Source organism: Coenobita brevimanus, chromosome 95 (assembly GCF_032717465.1).
Source record: "Coenobita brevimanus isolate Jiangsu-jjx chromosome 95, ASM3271746v2, whole genome shotgun sequence".
NCBI lineage: Eukaryota > Metazoa > Arthropoda > Malacostraca > Decapoda > Coenobitidae > Coenobita > Coenobita brevimanus.
This window is the reverse complement of record NC_137048.1, coordinates 6113748-6137708: the sequence shown is the minus strand read 5'-3', so window position 1 is coordinate 6137708 and position 23961 is coordinate 6113748.

Sequence of the window (23961 nt, the reverse complement as noted above, 5' to 3'; positions counted from 1 at the left end):
ATGTTTGCCAACGATGATAATGATGGACGAGGTGTGGTTCACATAAAAGACTTCAGCTAGAAACTTACGCGAAGCAGAGATCAACTCCAGGTTTTCGTCAAATTGTGGCTGATCATCACTACAACTTTCCTGACACCAAGAAAGTCACCTTGACAAAGAAACAGTAAGTGGGTTGGCATGCATGAGACTACTGTCTTGATCGAATAATAGCTACTGCGGGGGGGAGCTGAATCACGGTGAATCGGACCCAGTGCTCAATGGATGTATGGCTGGGATGTGATGGGATGGAAATCGACGAGTGGCTACCTCGTTATAATGAGTTATGGATAAATTGGGTTTAGCAAGAGTCACTCGAGAATGATGCACACTAATGTTTCAATTACTCTCTTTGGATGGACGCACAGTATGCACAGAAAAGAAAACTAAATTAAACCTGAGACTACTATCAGACACAGAAAATGAATCACCCGCCAGAGTGGTTAATGGGTTAACGTTAAAAATGCACGAGGACCAATTAGAAATGAAGAATTGTCCCAGCTTGTTTCAGAAGCCTTTCAAATATAGTGTCAATAATACAACTGCAAAAGTTCCAGTGCAGTCTCACGAGGGATCACCAGAATCTTATACAAATGTAAGAAGGTTGGAAGATGAACGCCATGAATGGCATCCATAACGACGGTCAGGGTGCTTATGAAAAGATAGGTGGTAAAATCCTCGCAGTATATTAGACTAGGGGAAAAAATGAGAAAAAATGACGAAAATATAGCAGATGAACATAAAGCAGCAAATTATCATCCTTCTTCAGGATATCTCTCTATCTAGCTATCTACTTATCTCTATCTCTCTGTCTGTCTATCTGGATGACCATCCTTCTATGGGATATCTATCTGTCCGTTTATCTAATGCGTGATGGGGGATATAATTTTATAACAATGTCTACTAAGTAATCAAAGGAAACTAAATCATTTTGATTTTTCGCGAAGATGCCACATGTACACCCCTATGTGTATAAGACATGTATTGTGCTTGTGGAGAAAATGCACTGGTATATTTTTGTATTTTCTAAAAGGCATTGTTTATGTGAGAAGTTGTAAGTGGACATATGTGTGCTGCATTACTATGCTCCTAATTTTGATATTTTTTTCTTTCTGGGTATATTATGACACCAGAAATGTCTTGGTAGCCTTTCCCGTCACCTTCATTTTAACCATCAAGATACTTATGGGAAAGTACTTGGTCAATATTGTGATAAAGTGTACAGGAGAGCGGAAGCTGGAATTATCTTCCGTCATCTAATGTGATAGTCATGAATGATGTGCAGAGTATGACGCGCGTTGATTTAGCATGAAGAATGCCTGGCTATGCATTTATGCATAAGAACAACTGCAGAAATATAATTTTTTAACCTGAATACATTGACATTCACAAGGAAAATAATCTTAGTAATATAATCTATAATAATAAAAGCTAGTGTTTGTATGTTTCTTACCTATAAACACGGCTCCCTTAGGGTCTACCCCCACATATGATACATGTTCTGAATCAGCATGATCCAGTGAGTGTTTTGGTATACAATTTATTAGGATTAATTGTATGTTACATAACTACATTAGGCAAATTGGCCGAAGGCCCAATCAGCCCTCCGCAGGAGCTAGCCGAAAAAGTCAGGCCTCCGGGCGGACTTTTTCGGCTAGTTGATACATAATTTAATCATTTGTTAACAATACAGCTTTGTCAACACTAACAAGCTCCGCCTTTTCATCAGATCTAGCCAATAATTGTCGAACATACTGTACAGGCATCGTACTAAAGTTCTTGTTTGTGAGGTTACATAGAAGATTTTATTTATATATAAATATATATATATTTTTTGGCTAATAAGAGGTTTTTGCTTGAGTTGCCCAGTGCCAAAAGTGCCACAGTGTGTACATATGTGTAAGGCAACATCTGACAACTCTTAAGGTGAAAGACTGTGGCTTGATATAAGGCAGCTGGCGGCAAAGAACGTCACACAACCCTCGTTGTAGAGCTCTGCAGCTTCGCTCACCTCACACACACTTGAGTAAGATTTTTCCTGGGGAAACCAACCAATCTTTATTCTCAAACTGAGCTTTCCAGGATTCATACTTTTTTTTTTTTTTTATTATTTATTCCCATGAACTTATACCTATGCATACTTATAACCCCGTGCAATTGCTGCTTAGTTTCCTTTTTCCTCTATGTTATACATAGTTTGAAACATTCTGAGATTAGAATCACCAAAGAATACAAAGATTAAGCCGATAAAACTGTTATGCCCCAGTATGATACAAAATCACAGTCATTCATCATTCGTTCATTCAACATCTAATCCTATGTTGCCCCATGAGGAGCGTAGGAACCTCGGGCTAGGCAAGTTGGTTCTGACATTTAAGATGAGAGTGACCAGCCTCACTCATCCCCGAGTGGCATTAAGTGGGAAGTAAACCCCATCCACTCCTAGGATATAAACTCGCACAGGCTCAATCTGACTGGAAAGCCTCGATTACCCACTAAACCACCAGGCGCCATAATTTGGTTATATGGTTACCACCCAGCGTAGTAATTGGTTTCATGGGTTACAGGAAACCATTTGGCTTGTCACTCAGTGCAGAGACAATAAGTAAGTGGATGATGGGCGCCCACCACCTACCAGCCACAATCATAATTACAATAAACAGTGAAATTATATCAAAGCCACCAAACAGTGTAATAATTTTTGTGAAAAAAACAATAATGTCCTAAATTAATGTATCATATAATATGTTTGAAGGAAAAAAAAAGAATGTTTCTTTAACACGTAAGATCTTATGTCATATGCAACAATGATACAGAGTAAAACTCTGTCAAAGAAGTCCTCATGTTGATAACTCTAATGTCTGCAGAATATATTCGTAATGTGAACTGAAAATATTGCATATCATACGCCTATCAGGATGACAGTCAAAAGACTGAGTCTTTCTTTAACACACTAATCAACTTCACTATATGGCACTGACAAATTATTATGCTTACATGTTGTTTACATAAATCGCTTTTCTAATATTTTGTGATACCGATGACTGTCGTTTATCAGTGAATACACCATGTCCATCCCAACATATTCTGATGCAATTACTTTAGAAACCATTGCGGCTCTCAGTAATTAGCACGCTCGTCTCCCATGCAGTGGTATCCTGGGCATGGCCCTCTGTGATGAAGGTCCAATCCTGTAGTATATGTGTACGAACTGGTATAAACAAACACTCTAGTCACACTGCAATGACAAGGGCAATGATAAATTGTGAATATTCCATATATGTTGATGAAGTTCTCTTCAGCATTGTAACATCTTTGTTAATTTATCTTGTTACGACCAGTAACTTTTATTCAATTTCTAGAAGAAATGAAATAGTGAAAATTAGAATACAGTATCCATGTAATTCAGTGCGATAACTATTTTAAACATATTTATCTTGCTGCCACCAAATCTTTCTACATATCGATACATAATATTGAACAATTCTGATAGTGGAAGGATTGGAAAAAAAATATTTATGACACCTTACAATGCAATGTCTTTTGTATTCTGTTCAGAATGCCAGCAGATAAATTTGCTGAGATTATTGACTTACTGCACTAAAGGGTCAGAAACAATCTCCACAAACCTCTTCAGTTCTGTGACATTTTAATTTTAATCTTTTTCTCGTCATGAAGCCGGAAAGCCCTTTCATCCAGCAGTACAATTTTACACAGAGAAGGTGTGTTAACAGAAACAGTTTAATATAAAGTAAAGGGAAAGCACACGGCAGCAAACCTGATGGTTCCTATTAAAAGTGCTTGTAGGGGATGTTAAAACAAGCGAAATAATCCAGTGAGTTAAAAATAATGCTAGTGAAGTGGGAAAGCTTGCTCCTTAACAAGTTCTTCAATGGAAATCTACAGAAAACAGTGAGAAGGACCATCATGCAGCATAAAAAAAAAACTACCACATTAAGTTCCCTAGACAAGAAGTAATGGGAATCTTGATCTACGTTATACTAACCTGAAAGGAATATTAACATTAATTCAAAATGTCCAGTACAGAATGAAGTAATATATATATATATATATATATATATATATATATATATATATATATATATATATATATATATATATATATATATATAGTCAACTATATATAGCCTACATTTATTTTTTCCTTGAGCTGTATCATTCTGACGTCAAGATATTAAACTGTTTGTTAAATAACAAGCCATTATCGAAGCGATTTCAAAAAGTTAATATTGAACTACAGTTTGCAGCACTGGATGGCAACTGTCCCTAACATTTATAACTCTGTTGAAGAAATGTTTAGCTTCATGTGACAAATCGTTTGCCAACAGTGTTTTGAGCAAAATCTCTAGAATAATTTCACCTGCTTACTGTGAGAAATTTTCGTTGTCCATATTATGCCCTGTGAAGATTTTATATATTTCGGTTTAATCCCCTCGTAGTCTGCACAAAGCGTAGGTCCTTAGATTTTGCCTCACTCGTATGTTGATTTCTGTTTTATCATGTTCTAACCCGTTTCTGTACTCTCGCAAGTTTATCTATATATATATATATATATATATATATATATATATATATATATATATATATATATATATATATATATATATATATATGCGAGGAAGAAGGAACCAAAGGCCATGAGCCCGCAGTAACAGTTCCCTCCAAGAGAAAAACAAAATACAATAGAGAGCCAAATTAAAGATCCGATCATTTTGAGATGCCTGGACACACTGCATTTGAAAGACTGGAGATCATAGGCAGTAGGAAATACAGACAGAGGGAGACAGATCCAGAGTTGACCTGCTGCATAAATGAAAGACTGGGAGTAACGGTTAACTCTTGCATTAGAGAGTTGGACAGAAAAGGGCTGAGAGTTTGCTGCCAGACGGGTGCTACGCGCCCGTCGTAGAGGTGGAAGAATGCAAGCAGACAGTTCAGAGGAGCAGTGACCATTAAAGTAGCGATAGAAAAGAGATAAAGATGCAACAGTGCGGAGAAGAGACAGAGGTTGAAGGGAGTCAGTAAGAGGAGGAGAGTTAATGAGACGAAAAGCCTTTGACTCCACCCTATTGAGAAGAGCTGTATGTGTGGAGCCTCCCCACATATGAGAGTTGTACTCCACACAGGGGAGGATAAAACCCCTGTATAGAGTCAACAATTCTGCTGTGGTAAAGAAAGAGCGGAGTCGGCTTAGCACACCCAATCTCTTGGAAGCAGATTTTACGAGAAATATAATATGATCTTTCCAAGATAAGTCCCGAGTAAATGAAACCCCAAGCATGTTCAAGGATGATGCAGGATTAAGCTGAATATTATTAAACATTAGTGGGTATACCTGTGGAAGATTTTGTCGGGTTGATAGTTGTAAGAACTGAGTCTTAGATGCATTAAAAACAACCAGATTAATTTTACCCCAGTCAGAGATACGAGCCAAGTCAGACATTAGGTGTGCCATAGCCTCATCCCTTGTTTGTTGAAGTAACTGTTGAGATGGGCGTTGCGAGAACTGAAGGGAAAGGTGAAGGGTGGAGTCATCAGCGTATGAGTGGATAGGGTTAGATGTACAGCTTAGAAGATCATTGATGAATAAAAAGAAGAGAGTAGGTGATAGGACAGAGCCCTGAGGAACACCACTGTTGATAGATCTAGGAGAAGAACGATGGCCGTCTACAACAGCGGCTATAGAACGACCAGAAAGGAAGCTAGCGATGAAGACACAGATAGAAGGATAGAAACCATAGGAGGGCAGTTTGGAAATTAAAGATTTATGCCAGACTCGATCGAAAGCCTTTGAGATGTCAAGTGCAATGGCAAAGCTTTCGCCAAAGTCCCGAAAGGAGGATGACCAGGAGTCTGAAAGGTAGGTGAGAAGATCGCCAGTGGAGCGTCCCTGACGGAACCCGTACTGACGATCGGAAAGAAGGTTGTGATGGGAAAGATGCCTTAAAATTTTTCTATTGAGAATTGACTCGAAAACTTTTGAAGTACAGGACGTTTAAGCAATTGGACGATAGTTGGAGGGTTGAGAGTGGTCACCCTTCTTTGGGACTGGCTGAATGAGAGCAAACTTCCAGCAAGAAGGAAAGGTACAAGTTGACAGACAAAGGCGAAAGAGTTTGCCTAGGCAGGGTGTAAGCACAGAAGCACAGTTCTTGAGAACAACAGGAGGGACCCCGTCAGGCCCATATGCCTTGTTAGTACTGAGGCCAGTGATGGCAGAAAATACATCAGCTGAAGAAATTTTAATGTCAGCCATGAAGAAGTCAGAGGGGGGAAGTGATGGAGGAACAGCACCGGAATTGTCTAAGGTGGAATTGGAGGAGAAAGTCTGTGCGAAGAGATCTCCTTTATCAGTAGAAGAAATAGCTACAGAACCATCAGAGTAGAAAAGAGGAGGGAAGGATGATGAGGTAAAGTTGTTAGAAAGATTTTTGGCAAAGTGCCAGAATTAGTGGGAAGAATTCGAGTTGGAGAGTTGAGAGTATTTAGTATGGATGAAATTATTTTTAGTAGAGCGAAGAACAGACTTAGCACGATTCCGGGCAGAAACGTAAGGATGATGTGATTCAGGGGTGGGTTGGCTCCGGTACCTTTTGTAGGCCCTCTCCTTGTTGCGGACAGCATTAGAACAAGCGTGATTAAAACAAGGCTTTCTTGCGTTAGTCAAAGGATATGAGAAAGGAATGTATGCTTCCATGCCCGAGAGAATAACCTCCGTAATGCACAAGGCACACTCAGAAGGCTCACGGCCATGGAAGCAATAATCATTCCAGGGAAAATCATAGAAGTACTGCCTGAGGGCCTCCCAGTCCGCGGCTCCAAAATGCCACAGACGACGTTTCCCTGGAGGGTCCACAGGCCGTACCGGAGTGATAGGACATTTTAAGGTAATAAGGTTGTGATCGGAGGAGCCCAACGGAGAGAAAAGATTAACAGAGTAAGCAGAAGGATTCATTGTGAGGAAGAGGTCAAGTATGTTGGAACTCTCTCCAAGGCGGTCAGGGATACGGGTAGGGTGCTGTACAAGTGCTCTAGGTCATTAAGGATAGAAAAGATGTAGGCTTGTTCACCAGGTGGATCAGTGAAAGGAGAGGAGAGCCAAAGGTGGTGATGAACATTGAAATCTCCTAGAATGGAGATTTCAGAGAAAGGAGAAATGGATAGAATGTGTTCCATCGTAGAAGTAAGATAGTCGAAGAATTTTTGATAGTCAGTAGAATTAGGGGATAAGTAAACAGCACAGATATATTTAGTCAGAGAATATGGTGACTAAAGCCGGACACAGCAGCCTACTGACAGTGTGGACGTACTAAAGAATTATGCAAGAAGGGATGATATTTTCCTGTTTGTATTCGAATATTCTATTATTCTGATTAATTCTGGACTCACTTAATAGCCTCCGAATAATATTTGCGTCAAGATACTTACACCTGCGATGGCAAAGCAACAGAGAACATTATGTTTTGATCTATGTGTGTGTGTGTGTGTGTGTGTGTGTGTGTGTGTGTGTGATAAAATAACATCAACACTAAATATTCATTCCATATTTCAGGCCAACCTTGAGAAAGAGTAACCTTCGGCGAGGAACGTGGAACGTACACAAAGATCCTGAAACAACAGCCTCAGTAACAGCCACGATGCTGGTGGTATTCTTACTGGCTGTCTCACTGGGAGTCGCTCAGTCTTCCGTGAGTAACAACCCCGCTTGGTAGGCCTTCTCCTCCAAAAATTAGTTTGACTTTCGTGCTTATGGCTGGGTTGCATCACGGATACATGATATCCTCATGGATGTTCAACCTATCCATTTACCAGTCACTGAGGGAGGTAAATGTAACAGTATTACGGAAATGTAGGAATTTATTGGATACTATAAAAGGGGTGACTGAAAAGTAAACTTTTTTTTTTTTTTTCATAACAGCTTTTACGCAAACTCACGTGGCAAAAACCACCAATTGGTGTCCAGGTTTGGAAGAGTTTTCGAGAGAAAGAAAGTGAATGTTAGAAAAAGCTAGATGACGAGAAATATTATAACGAAAGACACCCTTTCAAGAGTTTTAGTTAGAAGAGATGAAGAGAACATAGTGTTAGCCTACATACATATATACTGGATAGGTTAATTAACAGCCAGAACTCACTGACTTGGACTATGCAACAGAGTGGAAAAAGGAGCAGGATGTTTTTCGGTACCCTAAAACGTTTCGAAGGAGAAATCGGTGGTTGCTTTCACAAATACCCACGTTGGCCAGAACAGAATGGTGTGCAATATGCTGAAAGGAGAGGGCGTTTGTCATAAAATTAGAACCGGAAAACAATGACATTGCTGATAATAAATTGCATGAGGTTGATATTATGGGTGACATGGCCTAAATTGTTAGCAGGGTCACAGTAAGAGAGACGTAGAAGGTTACGCTTTAGAGTGTAATATGGTTGACCACAGTGTAATACAGTGGCATGGACGTATGGACAGAATGGTGATATTAAAAATTAAAGGAAGAACTACATGCCAGAACAAAGCAACAGTCTGAGGATGATTTTTTTTGTTTGTAACATTTCGAAAGCAACTGATTTCCATTCAGCACTACAGTGTAGAGTAAGCTACGTTCAAATCGTCCTGGGGAAGAGAGACCGGATCAGGACTGTGTGTGTGTGTGTGTGTGTGTGTGTGTGTGTGTGTGTGTGTGTGTGTGTGTGTGTGTGTGTGTGTGTTACACCGATTATATTAAAGCATTTGATTTCGTCGAAACAAAGGCAGTGAGAAGGGCAATAAAATTAAAATTTGTTAACCAATTACCTTCTTAAAAGATATTAAGAGAAACAGCACTACATTCATCTAGTATGGTATCAGTAGCCAGAAAATACTAATTAAAAAAAGTGCGAGACAAGGAAACAGTTTTAGCAGTGATGGAATATATTCTTTAATATTTCATTTTAAAAAGCTATGAAGTAACCATGAAAGATAAGCGAGTGAACAGTCGTCACTTTAGAGTTAACACTGCTTTTTGAGGAATAAAGGCAAGAACTACGAAAATGTTAGCTGAACGGAAGAGATAGATTATGAAAGCACACTATAGATGAATGCACAAACGACGATGACCAGATATAATCAATCATGTTAGGTAGGAATAGCCGATGATGAAACTAAAACATATTCATTTTCACCTCGTGCTGGCAGCTCTTGCTGTTCCAGTTCATGACAGTTAGAAATGATTTGGGTTTGGGTAAACAGAGTAATATTATGATGGATAAAATAATTACCACTCTTTTTAATATAATCGTGTCTTCAAGTACCTGTACACTGAGTGACCAGCTAAATGCTTTCGTGTAACCCATGAAACATTTTATTGCGCTGGGTGATAGCTACATAACCAAAATGCCTGGTGGTCTAATGGGGTAATGATGCTACAGGATGGAGTCTCTAAGGCTTTCCATCTGAAGGGGAGCTGAGGTTTATTGCTCAGTTAATGACACACAAGGGTCCACGAAGCTGGTCACCCTTGCCTTAAATGTCAGGACTGGGTAGCTTAGCCCAGGGCCCCTTGGCTCCTGCTGGAGTTAAATGAACCGGATGATGGATAGATGAATGAAAAATACAATAACGTAAAAACAAGTTGAATTAATAATTGGAGGTTCCTTGTTCTGAACTGTGCATTAGAAACCTGGGATCTTAAAAGTTACACTGTATATAAACTTGAGAGTGCTGACACAGGAATGAGAGTGCTGACACAGGAATGGAAAACATTACGTTAGGCCCGTCCACACGAGCGGGCAATGCCCGACGGGCAAACATTGTTACCAAATCACGTTCCAATTCACACGTTTAGAGGGTGGGTGGCGGGCACGAATGTAGATGACGTCATAAGCAGGGAAACCACGGCCAAACCATCGAAATGCTCCTGCCCTACGTCGACTGGACAACCACTACCCCACCACAGCTCGGTCTGCCGTGTGGACAACAACACAAGTGTGTCCTGTTGTAGCCAATGGCCGCCGGGTACTGCTCGATCTGGAAACACTGCTAAAAAAGCGAGGGATATCCACTCAGCTGGCTGTGCCCGTCGGGCACTGCACGCTCGTGTGGACGGAACCTTAGGTACCAGATGGAGAAACAAAAACGCCTAATGGACATTGAAACTATCAAAATACGAGTAAGAAGGTATGCTAGCCACAGTGAGTGAATTGAATTACATTATTGCAGTCACCGTCCTCTGAATAACAGAAAAATTGAAAACCTGGCTAAGATGTATAGATTAATTTAGCAGATTTGCTGGAACTGGGTGGAACAAGCTAACCTCAACAGATCCGAGTGGCCTGGGTACAGGCACAGACACAAGTATCTTCCCACAGTTTGACGGAAATCGAACCATCTGAAACACACACTAGTCAGGATGGGGTTTTCATTGTATTTCGCCAGATGTAAATTTTCTTAAGACGAAGCTGAGAAGATAGCAGTTTCTTTGACTGTTCACAGCGATAAGATTTTGGATAAAGAAAAACTTTCATGGCTACTTGTGTTTTGCTTTGCTGCACATACACACACACACACACACACACATATATATATATATATATATATATATATATATATATATATATATATAGATAAAAATATATATATATAAATATATATATATACATATATATATATATATATATATCAGCAATTTGAGTGTCCACTGTAGGATCGGTCTATCCCGACCGAAGTGGGGACGATACAGCCTATGTATCTCTACCAAGTGGCTTAGGCTGTCTGGTAGAGACTGTATGTAGGGTGAGAAGTGCTTGTAAGTGGATTTGTTGTGCTGGAGTGGCTTTGGATGTGTGTGTAGTCTGTGAGCCAAGTGTAATCGACCCGCGCAAGCCGACTGCGTGCAAACACACTTTACAGTACACGACACTGGTTCAACCACAGCACCCCTTGTGTCCACCAATGCAGTACGTGGCATGAAGAACGTTCCCTAAGTTTATGACCCTGGCGGGGCGCGAACCCTCGTTCTTCAGTGTACGAAAACGCACACTTTACCACTGTACCACAGAGGCACCCTATATATATATATATATATATATATATATATATATATATATATATATATATATATATATATATATATATATATATTATATTTATCTATCTATCTATCTATTGCCAGACGCCTCAATCCCGTTTGGGGTGGCCACAAACAAATCGCCTCCAAGTCGCCCTGTCCCCCGCCATTTCACTCCCCTGCTCCCCACTCACACACCCCGCTCTCATATACCTCTCCACCCCATCTCTCCATCTCATCCTCGGCCTCCCCCTCCCTCTTTCCCCCTCCACCTCACTCACATACACTCTCTTCGTCAGTCTTTCACCCTCCATCCTCTCCACATGGCCAAACCACCTCAGTGTGTTCCTCATAACGCTTCCTATCACATCCACATCAACACCACAACGCTCCTTTATATCCTCATTCGTCAGCCTGTCTCTCCATGTGACTCCACAGGCTCCTCTTAAATAGCTCATTTCCACTGCTCTCACTCTTGACTTGTGTCCTTCCAACAACGTCCAAGCTTCACTTCTGTACGTTAGAGTTGGTATCACAATACTGTCATGTAGTAACTTTTTCACTTCCATGCTCACTTCCCTGTTTCTTATCACTGCTTTCAAAGAACCAGCAACCTTTCTTCCCTGCTGTACTCTTTCAAGCACTTCACCCTCCAAACCTCCATCCTTACTCATCACACTACCCAAGTACTTAAACGTACTCACATTTTCCAATTCCTCACCATCCAACCTCGCTGTACATTCACTGACTTCACCTCTCTCAAAGACCATCACTTTACTCTTCCCTACATTCACCTTTAGATTCCGTTTCTTACACACTCTCTCAAACTCATCCACCAAGCCTTGCAGCTCCCCTTCGTCTTCACTCAACAACACAGTATCATCTGCAAACAACAGTACAGGGAGTTTCCAAACACTCTCCTCTCTCACCAGGGCCACTCCAACATCCACTACCCTACCTTGTACCTCTTTTATTACCGCATCCATGTACAGATTGAACAACCATGGAGACATGACACATCCCTGTTTCAACCCAACTTTCAAAGAGAAAAATTCACTTAGTTCACCATCCACACGCACTGCAGCCTTCGCACGATCGTACATACTCTTCACAGCATTCAACAACTTCCCATCTACTCCATATATTCTTAACACTTTCCACAATCCTAGTCTATCCACCCTGTCATATGCTTTCTCCAAATCCATGAAAGCCGCATACAACTTCTTTCCCTTCTCTAGAAACTTTTCCACTAAAGATCTGAGAATGAATATCTGATCTACACAACCTCTTCCCTTCCTAAAGCCTCCCTGTTCTTCTCCAACTAATTTCTCTGTTCTTTCTCTAACTCTGTCAATAAGTATCCTACCATACACTTTTCCTATTATACTAAGAAGACAAATGCCCCTATGATTACCACACACTTCTTTTTCCCCTTTATATATATATATATATATATATATATATATATATATATATATATATATATATATATATATATATATATATATATAGTATATGAAGTGAGCAGCAGGAGAGAGCAATTTAAGGAATTGCTGAACATCGAGAATGAAAGTAATGAGAGCATAAGTGGCTGGAGAATGAATGGGAGGAGGAGGGAGCTGAGAAGAGAGGAAGAAATCAGTAGGATGGAAGGTCTGGAGGAGTAGACTGTAGCACCAGTCGAACAGGGCAGTACTCCCGAGGTTGATGGCAAGCTGGTGATAGGGAGAGCTGGAGCTCCCGTTTCACCAGCCCTCAGGACTTGATTCTGACCATCTCCCTTTTCTGAACATTTTCAGTGCATTCATTTACACAGAGAGTAGGCCAGCATGCTCTCATAATACCTCTACCTTCAACTGTCTACACCACACTACATGCGCATAACATATCACACCTTCTATTCACATCTTTAGTAATGGCCGCTGCAATCTTACAATCAAATGAGGTGGTACCTCGGATTGCCACCACCGGCAGGGTAAGGCTGGAGGCACAGGGTCCTCCCGGTCGCCATCAAGCGACTGTGCCGGCAGCGACTGTTGCTATTTCCAGGAATGCTCATCGGCGAAGAGGTGACGGTGCGGCCTTATTCTTTACCAACATCCGCGGCCTTACCACAAATTTAAACCCAGTTCATTTTTTCCTTCAGTCCATATCCCCTTTGGCCCTTTTCCTCACAGAACCACAAATCTCACCCTCTACCGATATATCTCCATTTTGTTTTCCCGGTTACCGTCTCCTTACAAACTTTCGAAACAAGGGCGGCACATGTTGTTATATCAAATCCCAATATGCAGTTGATACTATTTTAAACTTCACTTCATCCAGTTTTGATTACTCATTATATAAATTAAATTGCCAAAACATTACCAAATATATCTGTGTAGTTTATCGTTCCCCCAGTGCTTCTTCGGAACCCAGTGTATTTGATTCCATATCCACTCAGTTGAGTAACCTTGACCTTGCCCTTGGCAATGAAATTACCATTTTGGGTGATTTTAACATACACAGTGTTGAATGGTTATTGCATTCTGCCCGGACTGACGACGCTGGTCTAGAATGCGAGCTGTTTGCGGAATCGTTTAATCTCACCCAGTTGGTAAAGCAACCAACCAGAATACCTGATAATCCTGACTATAATGCCCATCTCTTGGATTTATTCTTGACAAATAATCCAGATCAATACAGGATAGAGGTACTGTCACCACTTGGATCCTCTGACCACAGTCTCATCAAAGCCTCATTAGTTAACCCTCCTACACCTTCCCATTCCGAACCTGTCAGGGTGACCCGATGGCACTTTGACAGGGCAGACTGGGATGGATTTAGAAATTATCTTGCTGATGTTCCATGGCAGTCTTTCTTCTCTAGTGATCCCAATTCTACCCAGTCCCACATTTGCGACTTAATACTAGCTGGTATGGATTTATTCATACCAAGTCAACAATTCACTAAAAGATCAAACTCTCCAAAATGGTTTGATGGCAATTGTGCCAGAGCAACAGCCCAAAAGTCATTAGCGTATAACTCTTACTTAAAATCAAAAACATCTGAATCACTCTCCCAATTTAAAATTGCTAGAAATCATGCAAAAGCTGTATTAAATCTATCCAAATCAAACTTTCTTCAAAAGCAAGCATCAAAGCTACTTAACAACCCTAATGACAATAGAATATTCTGGTCACCTCTTAATTCTTTCAATAATAACTTTAACAAGTCATCTTCCATTCCCCCACTAAAAACTTCAGATGGCAATATTACAAATGACCCACGTGGGAAAGCAGATATCTTTGCTAGTACCTTTGCAAGAAACTCTACCATAGATGATACCAGCCAGAATGTCTCAGTACTGGAACTTGATTCTCCTGAAATTGCCCCACTTAAAATACAGACAAGATTCGTAAAGTCCATCCTAGACAATTTACCTACCAACAAAGCTCCAGGCCCAGATGGAATTCCGCCAATTGTTTTTAAAAAGTTTTCCCCTGAACTTGCCTCTGTCCTAGCTAAATTATTCAGACTATGCATACGTACTTCTTTATTCCCAAATTCATGGAAAGAAGCCAATATCCACCCAGTTCCGAAGAAAGGAAGTTCGTCTGACCCTTCCAATTACAGACCAATAGCTGTCACATCTTCTCTTGGTAAGGTATTTGAAACTTTAATTAATAAGCATATTGTTAAACATCTTGAATCCAACAACTTAATTAGTGATAGACAATACGGTTTTCGCCGCGAAAGATCCACCATTGACATACTCAATCTCTTAACTCATACCATCCATCAATCAATTGATCTTTTTGGAGAAACTCATGCAGTAGCTCTTGATATCTCTAAAGCTTTCGACAGAGTATGGCACCGTTCCCTGCTGTCCAAACTCCCTTGCTATGGACTAACGTCTTTTGTTCCTTTGATTTCTTCTTATCTTAGTGACAGGAAAATAAGAGTAAAAGTAGATGATGTATATTCGAATTTCCACTCAATTAACGCCGGTGTGCCGCAGGGATCACTTCTGGCGCCAACCCTATTTCTGGTCCATATTAATGATCTCTTATCTGTCACTCACAATCCCATTCACTCATATGCAGATGACTCAACACTACATAGTTCATTCACACTCAGACATCCAATTACAAAATCTAATATCTCTACCTCTCAACTCAGTACAGCCATCTCCATAAATCAAAATCTATCTACAATCAGTGAATGGGGACAAAACAAACTTATCTCTTTTAATGCTAGTAAAACTAAATATATACAGTTTACTAATAGACAGATATTACCAGATTCGTACATTACCTTCAGTGCTACTAATATTCCCATCTCCAAAAGTATTGAAATTCTTGGTGTCTCACTTAACAGTGCCCTCAGCTGGAACTCTCATGTCAGATCACTTGCTAAAACCGCCTCAAAGAAACTTGGATTATTGTACAGAGTCCGTAACTTCTTCGCCGATGAGCAGTTAGCTATAATTTATAAGAGTCATGTGCGCTCTCAGCTTGAATATTGCTCACCCTTGTGGAATGGTTGTGGAGAGGTTGCATTAAGACAACTAGACAAAATTCAGAATAAAGCTGTTAGAATCATTAACAACCCTGCCATTTCATATAAACTACCTCCCCTGCAAGTAAGAAGGAATGTTGCCTCCCTTGCATTATTTTACAGATATTTTTTTGGCAAATGCTCAGACGAAGTTGCGTCCATGGTGCCACCTCTCCATGCCTTCCCTCGTGCTACACGGGCATCTGGTAGCGCTCATGACTGGAATGTCACTCAACCATATTGCAGAACTTCTGCCTATCAGAATTCTTTCATTCCCCGAACTGCATCTCTCTGGAACTTGCTTCCCCAGAGTTGTTTTCCTCCAAATTTCAACCTACAACTGTTCAAGTCTAACTGTTACAGATATTTTATGAACAGAGGACACCAGTAATCTGGTGTATGGATTATTTTTTTTTTCCCATTTGTTTTTCCTTCCTCCTTTCTGTTATTAAAAAAAAAAAACAAGAAAGTCAAAATGAGGAAAGCCACAGGAATTGATGGAGTGTGGTGACGTGTTGAAGCATGAAGGAGGTCCGGATGACGATGATGATATATTTCTAAGAACAATTATTAAAATTATATAGTTATTAAAATAATATTAACAAAAACAATAATTCACCGCAGGCGTTGAGAGTAATTATAATAATAATAATAATAATACTAATACTAATAATAATAATGTATTCCAAATCTCCCCAATGGGGTCAAGGTCATATTAAGAAACTGTAGGCTGAGACTAGTGACTGTCCACAGGACATTTACAGAGTTCTAGTTGTTGTTATTATTATTATTATTATTATTATTATTATTATTATTATTATCGTAGTGAAATTTTCAAATCTTAATTATTAAATCAAACCTAAAAACATACTTAAAGATGACTACTTTTTTATATAAGAATTTCTGAAACTATTAGTAAGAATCACTGACGCTATAAATACTGCAGTGGGTGGTGGCAATGAATGTAACATAAAGCAGCACATAATAAATTGCGTCCTGTATACATAATAAATGAAATATGATTTCTGTATTTTGAGACCTGTGTGACTTAACAGAAGAAATTTTCACGATGTGCAGCAGGAACAAGTGGAGAAAGAGATGGTGGAGTCTGCTGATCTGATGCAGGTGGATGAGGAAGAAGTGCAGCAGGGAAAAGAACCATCGTTCTTACAGGACCAGACAGAGTTACAAGAGAACGGGAAATTAGAAGACCCAGATGATCTTCAGCTTCGAAAAGCTAGTTGTCCCCCTAGGAGGTGAGTAGCAGGCTGATAACTGTTTTAAGTTCCATGAAAGCAGAACAACACCTTCTACGAATGCATGATTTTATAGGAACTGGAGGATATTTCTGTTTTGCTCTATATTTCTTTATCTAAGTGTAACTTGAGTGAACGGTCAAATATATATATATATATATATATATATATATATATATATATATATATATATATATATATATTGTGGTAGGTGGGGGCGCTCATCATTCACTCATTCGATGTAGTGCTGCTCTCGGGTGTCTGTCCTTTCCTCTTGTCCCTCCTTTCCTTCCTTCCTCTTCAGTCTTTCTTTAGTTAATTCTTTCCTCGTCCCTCTGCCTAGTTTACACACCCTCTTTTGTCTTTCTTTCCTTCATTATTTCCTGTTCCTTCTGCCTATGGGTGCCTCTACACTGAGTGACAAGCCGAATGGTTCCCTGTACACCATGAAACCATTTACAATGCTGGGTGCTAACCATATAACCAAATTATAGCGCTTGGTGGTTTAGTGGTTAATTGCGGCGCTCCAATTGGATTGAGTCGGTGAAGGTTTATATCCAGTGGGTGGTTGGGGTTTATTGTTCACGTAATGCCACTCAGAGATGAGTGAGGCTTGTCACTCGTCTTATATGTCAGGTCCCACCTTGCCTAGCCCCGCTCCTACCCTCGTCATCGGGCAACGTAGGATTGAGTGATGGATGGGTATACGGTATATATATATATATATATATATATATATATATAAAACGACGCCCTAATCCCGCAAAGGGTGGCCGCAAACAAAACGCCTCCAAGTCGCTCTGTCACCTACCATTTGACTACCCTCCCCCCAACTCACCCCCCCCTCCCTCATATACCTCTCAACTCCATCCCTCCACCTCATCCTCGGTCTACCTCTCCCTCTCTCTCCCTCCACCTCACCTACATACACCCTCTTAGTCAGTCTTTCATTCTCCATTCTCTTCACATGTCCAAACCATCTCAGTGTATTTCTCCTAATCTTCTCAGCCACATCCACATCCACCCCACATCGTTCCTTCACTTCTTCATTCGTCAACCTGTCCCTCCACATCACTCCACATGCTCCTCTCAAGTAACTCATTTCCACTGCTCTCACTCTTGACTTGTTCCCCTCTTGCAAGGTCCATGCCTCGCTTCCATACGTCAGGGTAGGGATCACAATACTATCATGCAGTGACTTCTTAACTTCCATACTATCTATCTACCTATCTATCTATCTATAGCCCGACGCCCTAATCCCGCAAAGGGTGGCAGCAGACAAAACGCCTTCCATACTCACCTCCCTATTTCTCATCACTGCTTTCAGTGTACCAACGACCTTCCTTCCCTGCTGTACTCTTTCACGCACTTCATCCTCCAAAGTTCCATCCTTACTCATCACACTACCCAAGTACTTGAATGCACTCACATTCTCCATATCCTCACCATCCAACCTCAATGCACACTCTGTGACTTCATTCCTCTCAAACACCATAACTTTACTTTTGTTTACATTAACTTTCAGATTCCTCCTCCTACACACTGTCCCAAATTCATTCACCAAACCTTGCAACTCCCATTCATCTTCACTCAAAAGTACTGTATCATCGGCAAACAGCAACACCGGAAGCTTCCAAATCTCACCCTCATTCATTAGAGCCACCTCCACATCCACTGCCCTACCCTGCACCTCCTTTACAACCCCATCCATGTATATATTAAACAGCCATGGAGGCATCACACAACCCTGTTTCAGTCCCACATTGAGATCAAAGAACTCAGCTCACCATCCACTCGCACCGTAACCCTAGCTCCCTCGTACATACTCTTCGCAGCACTCAGCAATTTCCCCTCCACTCCATATATTCTTAATACCTTCCACATACCTTGCCTATCTATTCTATCATAAGCTTTCTCCAAGTCCATGAAGGCAGCATGCACTTTCCTTCCCTTCTCTAGATACTTCTCCACTAAACATCTTAGAACAAATATCTGATCTACACACCCTTTTCCCTTCCTAAATCCAACTTGTTCTTCTCCAACTAGCTCCTCTGTCATATGCCTAACCCTATCAATGAGTATTCTACCATACATTTTACCAGTCACACTAAGTAGGCAAATACCCCTATGGTTATCACATACTTCTCTCTCTCCTTTTCCTTTGTATAAAGGAACAATTATACCTGATTTCCAGTCCTCTGGAACCCTTCCCTCTTCCCAAGCCAATCTACACAACTTCCATATCCACTCCACAACAATCTCACCTCCATACCTAAGCATTTCACCACACACTCCATCAATTCCTGGGGCCTTTCCCAACTTAATATTCTTCATCGCTTCCACTACTTCCGCCCTACTGATCTCTTCCTCCCTCCTCTCATCTCTTCTTCTCCCAGCCATTCCCCAGCCACTTACACTCGCACTGCTCTCACTCTCCACATTCAACAAATCCTCAAAGTGCTCCTTCCATCTCCTCAGTTTCTCTCTCTTCTCCACCAACAATCTATTATTCCTATCTTTCACTCCCCTACTATTTCCCCTTTCACACTGCCTTACTTTCTTTGCCTCCTTCCAAAACAATTTCTTACTCTCCCTCCATTTCACACTCAGATTCCTCCCAAACTCCTCATCCACTTTCTTTTTACTCTCCTTCACCAGTCTCGTAACCTCCCTTCTCCTGCTCACATATACCTCTCTCTTCTCTCTCTCATCTTCTCCCCTACCTCTACTCGCTAACCATTCACTATATGCCTTCTGCTATTGTTCCACAGCTCGTTTCACCTCATCATTCCACCATGCTGTCCCTTGCACACCCTTGCATCTCCTCCTTACTCCACAAACCGCCTCACACGCTGCGCCTATCTCTTCCGTGAATATCTTACATACGTCTTCCACCCCTTCCATCTGCTCTAGCTCATACCTTCCCAGTCTTTCTTCCACTATGCTCTTATACTCTGTCATTTTCTCACTATCTTGCAATTTCTTCACTCTTCTCACAGTAGTTGCTTCCTCCTGTCTTCCCCTTCGTCTCCTCAACCACTTTCTTTGCAGCTCTACCATGGCCATCACTAAGTGATATATACATAAATATATATATATATATATATATATATATATATATATATATATATATATATATATATATAGTGTGTGTGTGTGTGTGTGTGTGTGTGTGTGTACAATGGTCCGTCAAACGATTTCCTTGCAGAAACAGCTGTCTTCGCTATCAAGGTCTAACTAGTAACGAGACCTTTCTTCTTTGGATAAAATCCAAATTGTTTTAATAAGCTTGATTAGTAAAAAAAAAACAAAAACATGTTTCTTCACTGGTACATTATTAGTAGGTCCAGGGTACTTTTCATCATTTCAACATGCTTGGATAACCCACTGCCAGTACCACACCCAGGCCGGTATACTTAAGTTGTGTCTGTATAATACATGGAACCTCATTTATGGAACACTTTCCATAAATATTTTTAATACATTATGTATTGTAATATAGATTAATATGAATGTTTAACAGGAGAAGCTGCAGAAGACTGGGAGGGCGGTGCATCTCCCGAAAAGCATCCAGAAAGCATTGTGAAGCATACTCATTGTCTAAGAAGTACTGCAGGTCTAGCAGACGCCTGTGTTGCATTGGTAAGTTTACTTTTACCACATATTACACAGTCTATCGTGGCACCATAGTCTAGGTATTTATTTATTTACTTATTTTTTCTCAACATTAGAAAGTTTTGGGTGACAAGTAAGTTTATTGGGACGAGTCAAGATGCTTTGTGATTTCCAGAGATACAGCATGATCATGCAAAATTCATACAGAAAAAGTGAATTTTACTAGAAAAATTTTAGAATAGCATGTGAGGTAAATTTCTCATTACATAATCCCACCACCCCCATACCAGTTCGATCCCCATCAATCCTGTGCATCATTAGTGTCCAAACCTAGGTTTCTAACACGCTCATCTCTTGATTCTTAGCCTAGCACGCACCCTCATACCTTCATACTTATATACAACAACAACAACAACATCAATAACAACAACAACAACAACAACAACAGCAACAACAACAAATAATAATAATAATAATAATAATAATAATAATAATAATAATAATAATAATCGTTATTATTTTTAGAAACAATAGTAATAACTAATAGTAGTAGTAGTAGTAGTAGTAGTATCTTCTCTGAATCTCTTAGTGCACTTACTTCCTTACACACCTTGTCTCACTCTCGTCCTCTAAGCGCCCAAATTCAGGCGTGACTGTTCGTTTTTCTATTTAGATAAAGCCAGTTCGCTTCTGTTGTGTCTCTAGTCATATAACTAACAAGTTGACTCACAGGCGCGTTCTTCTACTTTCTCCTGCAGGTCCTCTCCCCAGCCCATTCCTACTTTTGTTTTCCCCTTTAATCTGTCACTTCCCTGGACATTGGAAATCCCCATGGGACCTACAGGTTAACAACCTTCATAGTAACTAAACCCTCGGTGCTTCCTTGGCAAACCTCAACCCAACCCAATCGTCGATGAGAGACTGTCCTTGCTCATCTTTACTTCAGTCATACCTGCGTCAGGAGTCCCAAGGGGTAAAAATAGGTTTGTGAAGGAAAATGCGTCAGTGGCACTGAAATAGGTCCAAGGGAGAAAATATGTGGGTGGGGAGATGACCTCTGTGCGAGGTACCTTTAGACGGGTTTATGTGTTAACTAAAGTCAGGTAATGCCTGTAAAACGTATTTTAACAACTGTCTATCTATCTATTGCCAGACGCCTAAATCCCGTAATGGATGGCCACAAAGAAATCGCCTCCATGTCGCCCTGTCAAACACCATTTCACTGCCCTACTCCCATCTCACACACCCCTCTCTCATATGCCTCTCCACTTCATCCCTCCATCTCATCCTCGGCCTTCCCCTCCCTCTCCACTCCTCCACCTCACTAGCATACACTCTCCTCATCAGTCACGCGCTCTCCATCCTCTCCACAAGGCCAAACCACTTCAGTGTATGTCTCCTAAAGCTTTATGTCACATCCACATCCACACCACAACGCTCCTTCACTTCCTCATTTGTCAGCCTGTCTCTTCACGTAACTCCATATGCTCCTCTCGAATAACTCATTTCCACTGTTCTCACTCTTGACTTGTGTCCTTCCAGCAAGGTCCAAGCTTCACTTTCATATGTTAGGGTTGGTGTCACATTACTGTCAGGCAGCGACTTCTTTACTTCCATGTTCATTTCCCTGTTCCTTGTCACTGATTTCAAAGAACCAGCAACCTATCTTCCTGGTTGTACTCTTTCAAGCACTTCGTCCTCCAAACGTCCATACTTACTCATCAAGCTATCCAAGTACTTAAATGCACTCACATTTCCCATTTCCTCCTCACTGTAAATTCAGTGACATCATATCTCTCGAAGAGATTCTGTTTCTAACACACTCAAACTCATTCACCAAGCCTTGAAGTTCTCCTTCAACTTCACTTAGCAATATAGTATCGTCTGCAAACAACAATACAAGAAGTTTTTAAAAGCTGCCCTCTCTCAGTAGGGTTGCTCCAATATCCACTGCTCTACCCTGTATCTCTTTTATAATACCATCCACATACAGACTGAACAACCATCCAGTCATGTCACATCCCTATTTCAATTCAACATTCAGAAAGAAAAATTCACTCAGTTCACTATCCACACACACTGCAGCCACGGCACCCTCATACATACTCTTCACGGCAGTCAACAACTTCCCATTTGCTTCATAATTTTAATATCTTCCACATTCCTTGTCTATTGATTCGGTCATATGGTTTCTTCAAATCCATGCAAGCCGCATACAACTTCTTTCCCTTCCCTAGAAACGTTTCCACTAAAGACCTAAGTATGAATATCTGATCAACACTACCTCTTCCCTTCCTAAAACCTCTCTGTTCTTCTCCAACTAATTCCTCTGTTATTCCCTAACATTGTCAGTAAGTATCCTGCCATATGCATTGCCTATTACACTTAGAAGACAAATGTCGCTATTATTGCCACATACATCTTTTTCCCCTTTTCCTTTATGCAGGGGAATAATAGTACTCGACTTCCAGTCCTCCAGCACTTTTCCCTCCACCCAGGCTGCACATCTTCCATATCCATTCATTCCCCCATGTTTCATCATTTCACCACACACTCCATCAATTCCTGGGGCTTTCTTCATTTGAGTTTCTTTAGTGCTTCCATTATTTCCGTCCTACTGATTTCCTACCTTCTCACCACCCTCCTTCTCCCAGCCATTCCCCATCAGCTTGTACTCCCATTACTTTCATTCTCTATGTTTGACAGTTGTTTAAAATATATTCTCCATATGCTTACTTTTTCTCCCTTCTCCACCATCAATGTCTCATTTATATCTTTTACTGCCCTAATAACATCTTTATTGCCCTGGCTAACTGTCAGTAACCCTTTTCAGAACATTTTCTAACATTCCCTTCATTTTACATTCGCATTCCTTCCAAATTCTTCATTTACTCTCTTAATACTCTCTCTTACTAATCTTTCCGCCTCTCCCGTCCTCTCTACATAATAATAATATTATTAATAATAATAATAATAATAATAATAATGATAAAAAATTATATACTACTAATTATCGACGTATTGATCTTATTAGGACAGTTAATAATCCACTCAGACACGTTGGTATAACTTGGTAATCAAGGTCAAGGGTCAGTATGAAATATATCCACATGTTTACGAATTAGGGGTATAATTTTTTACTCTCCACCTGACCATGTCATAGGAGGGTGATGTTATCACTGGAATTAATAGGTGTCCGTCTGTAGAACTGGGTGGCAGGACGGCTGGCCGGGTGCAGCTATTTCGTTTCAGGGCTAGAACTCAGAAAGTATTCACCATAGAGTAATTAAATTTCACATAGTTATGTGTCTTATCCTGTCTCTTTTTAGGAACTACAAAACAGAGGAGGGGGTCCCTAGTCCCCTCACCCCACCCCTTTTAGTCGCCTTTTACGACACGCAGGGAATACGGTGGCAGTATTCTTCCTAACACAACCTGGCCGCAGAGTAGTA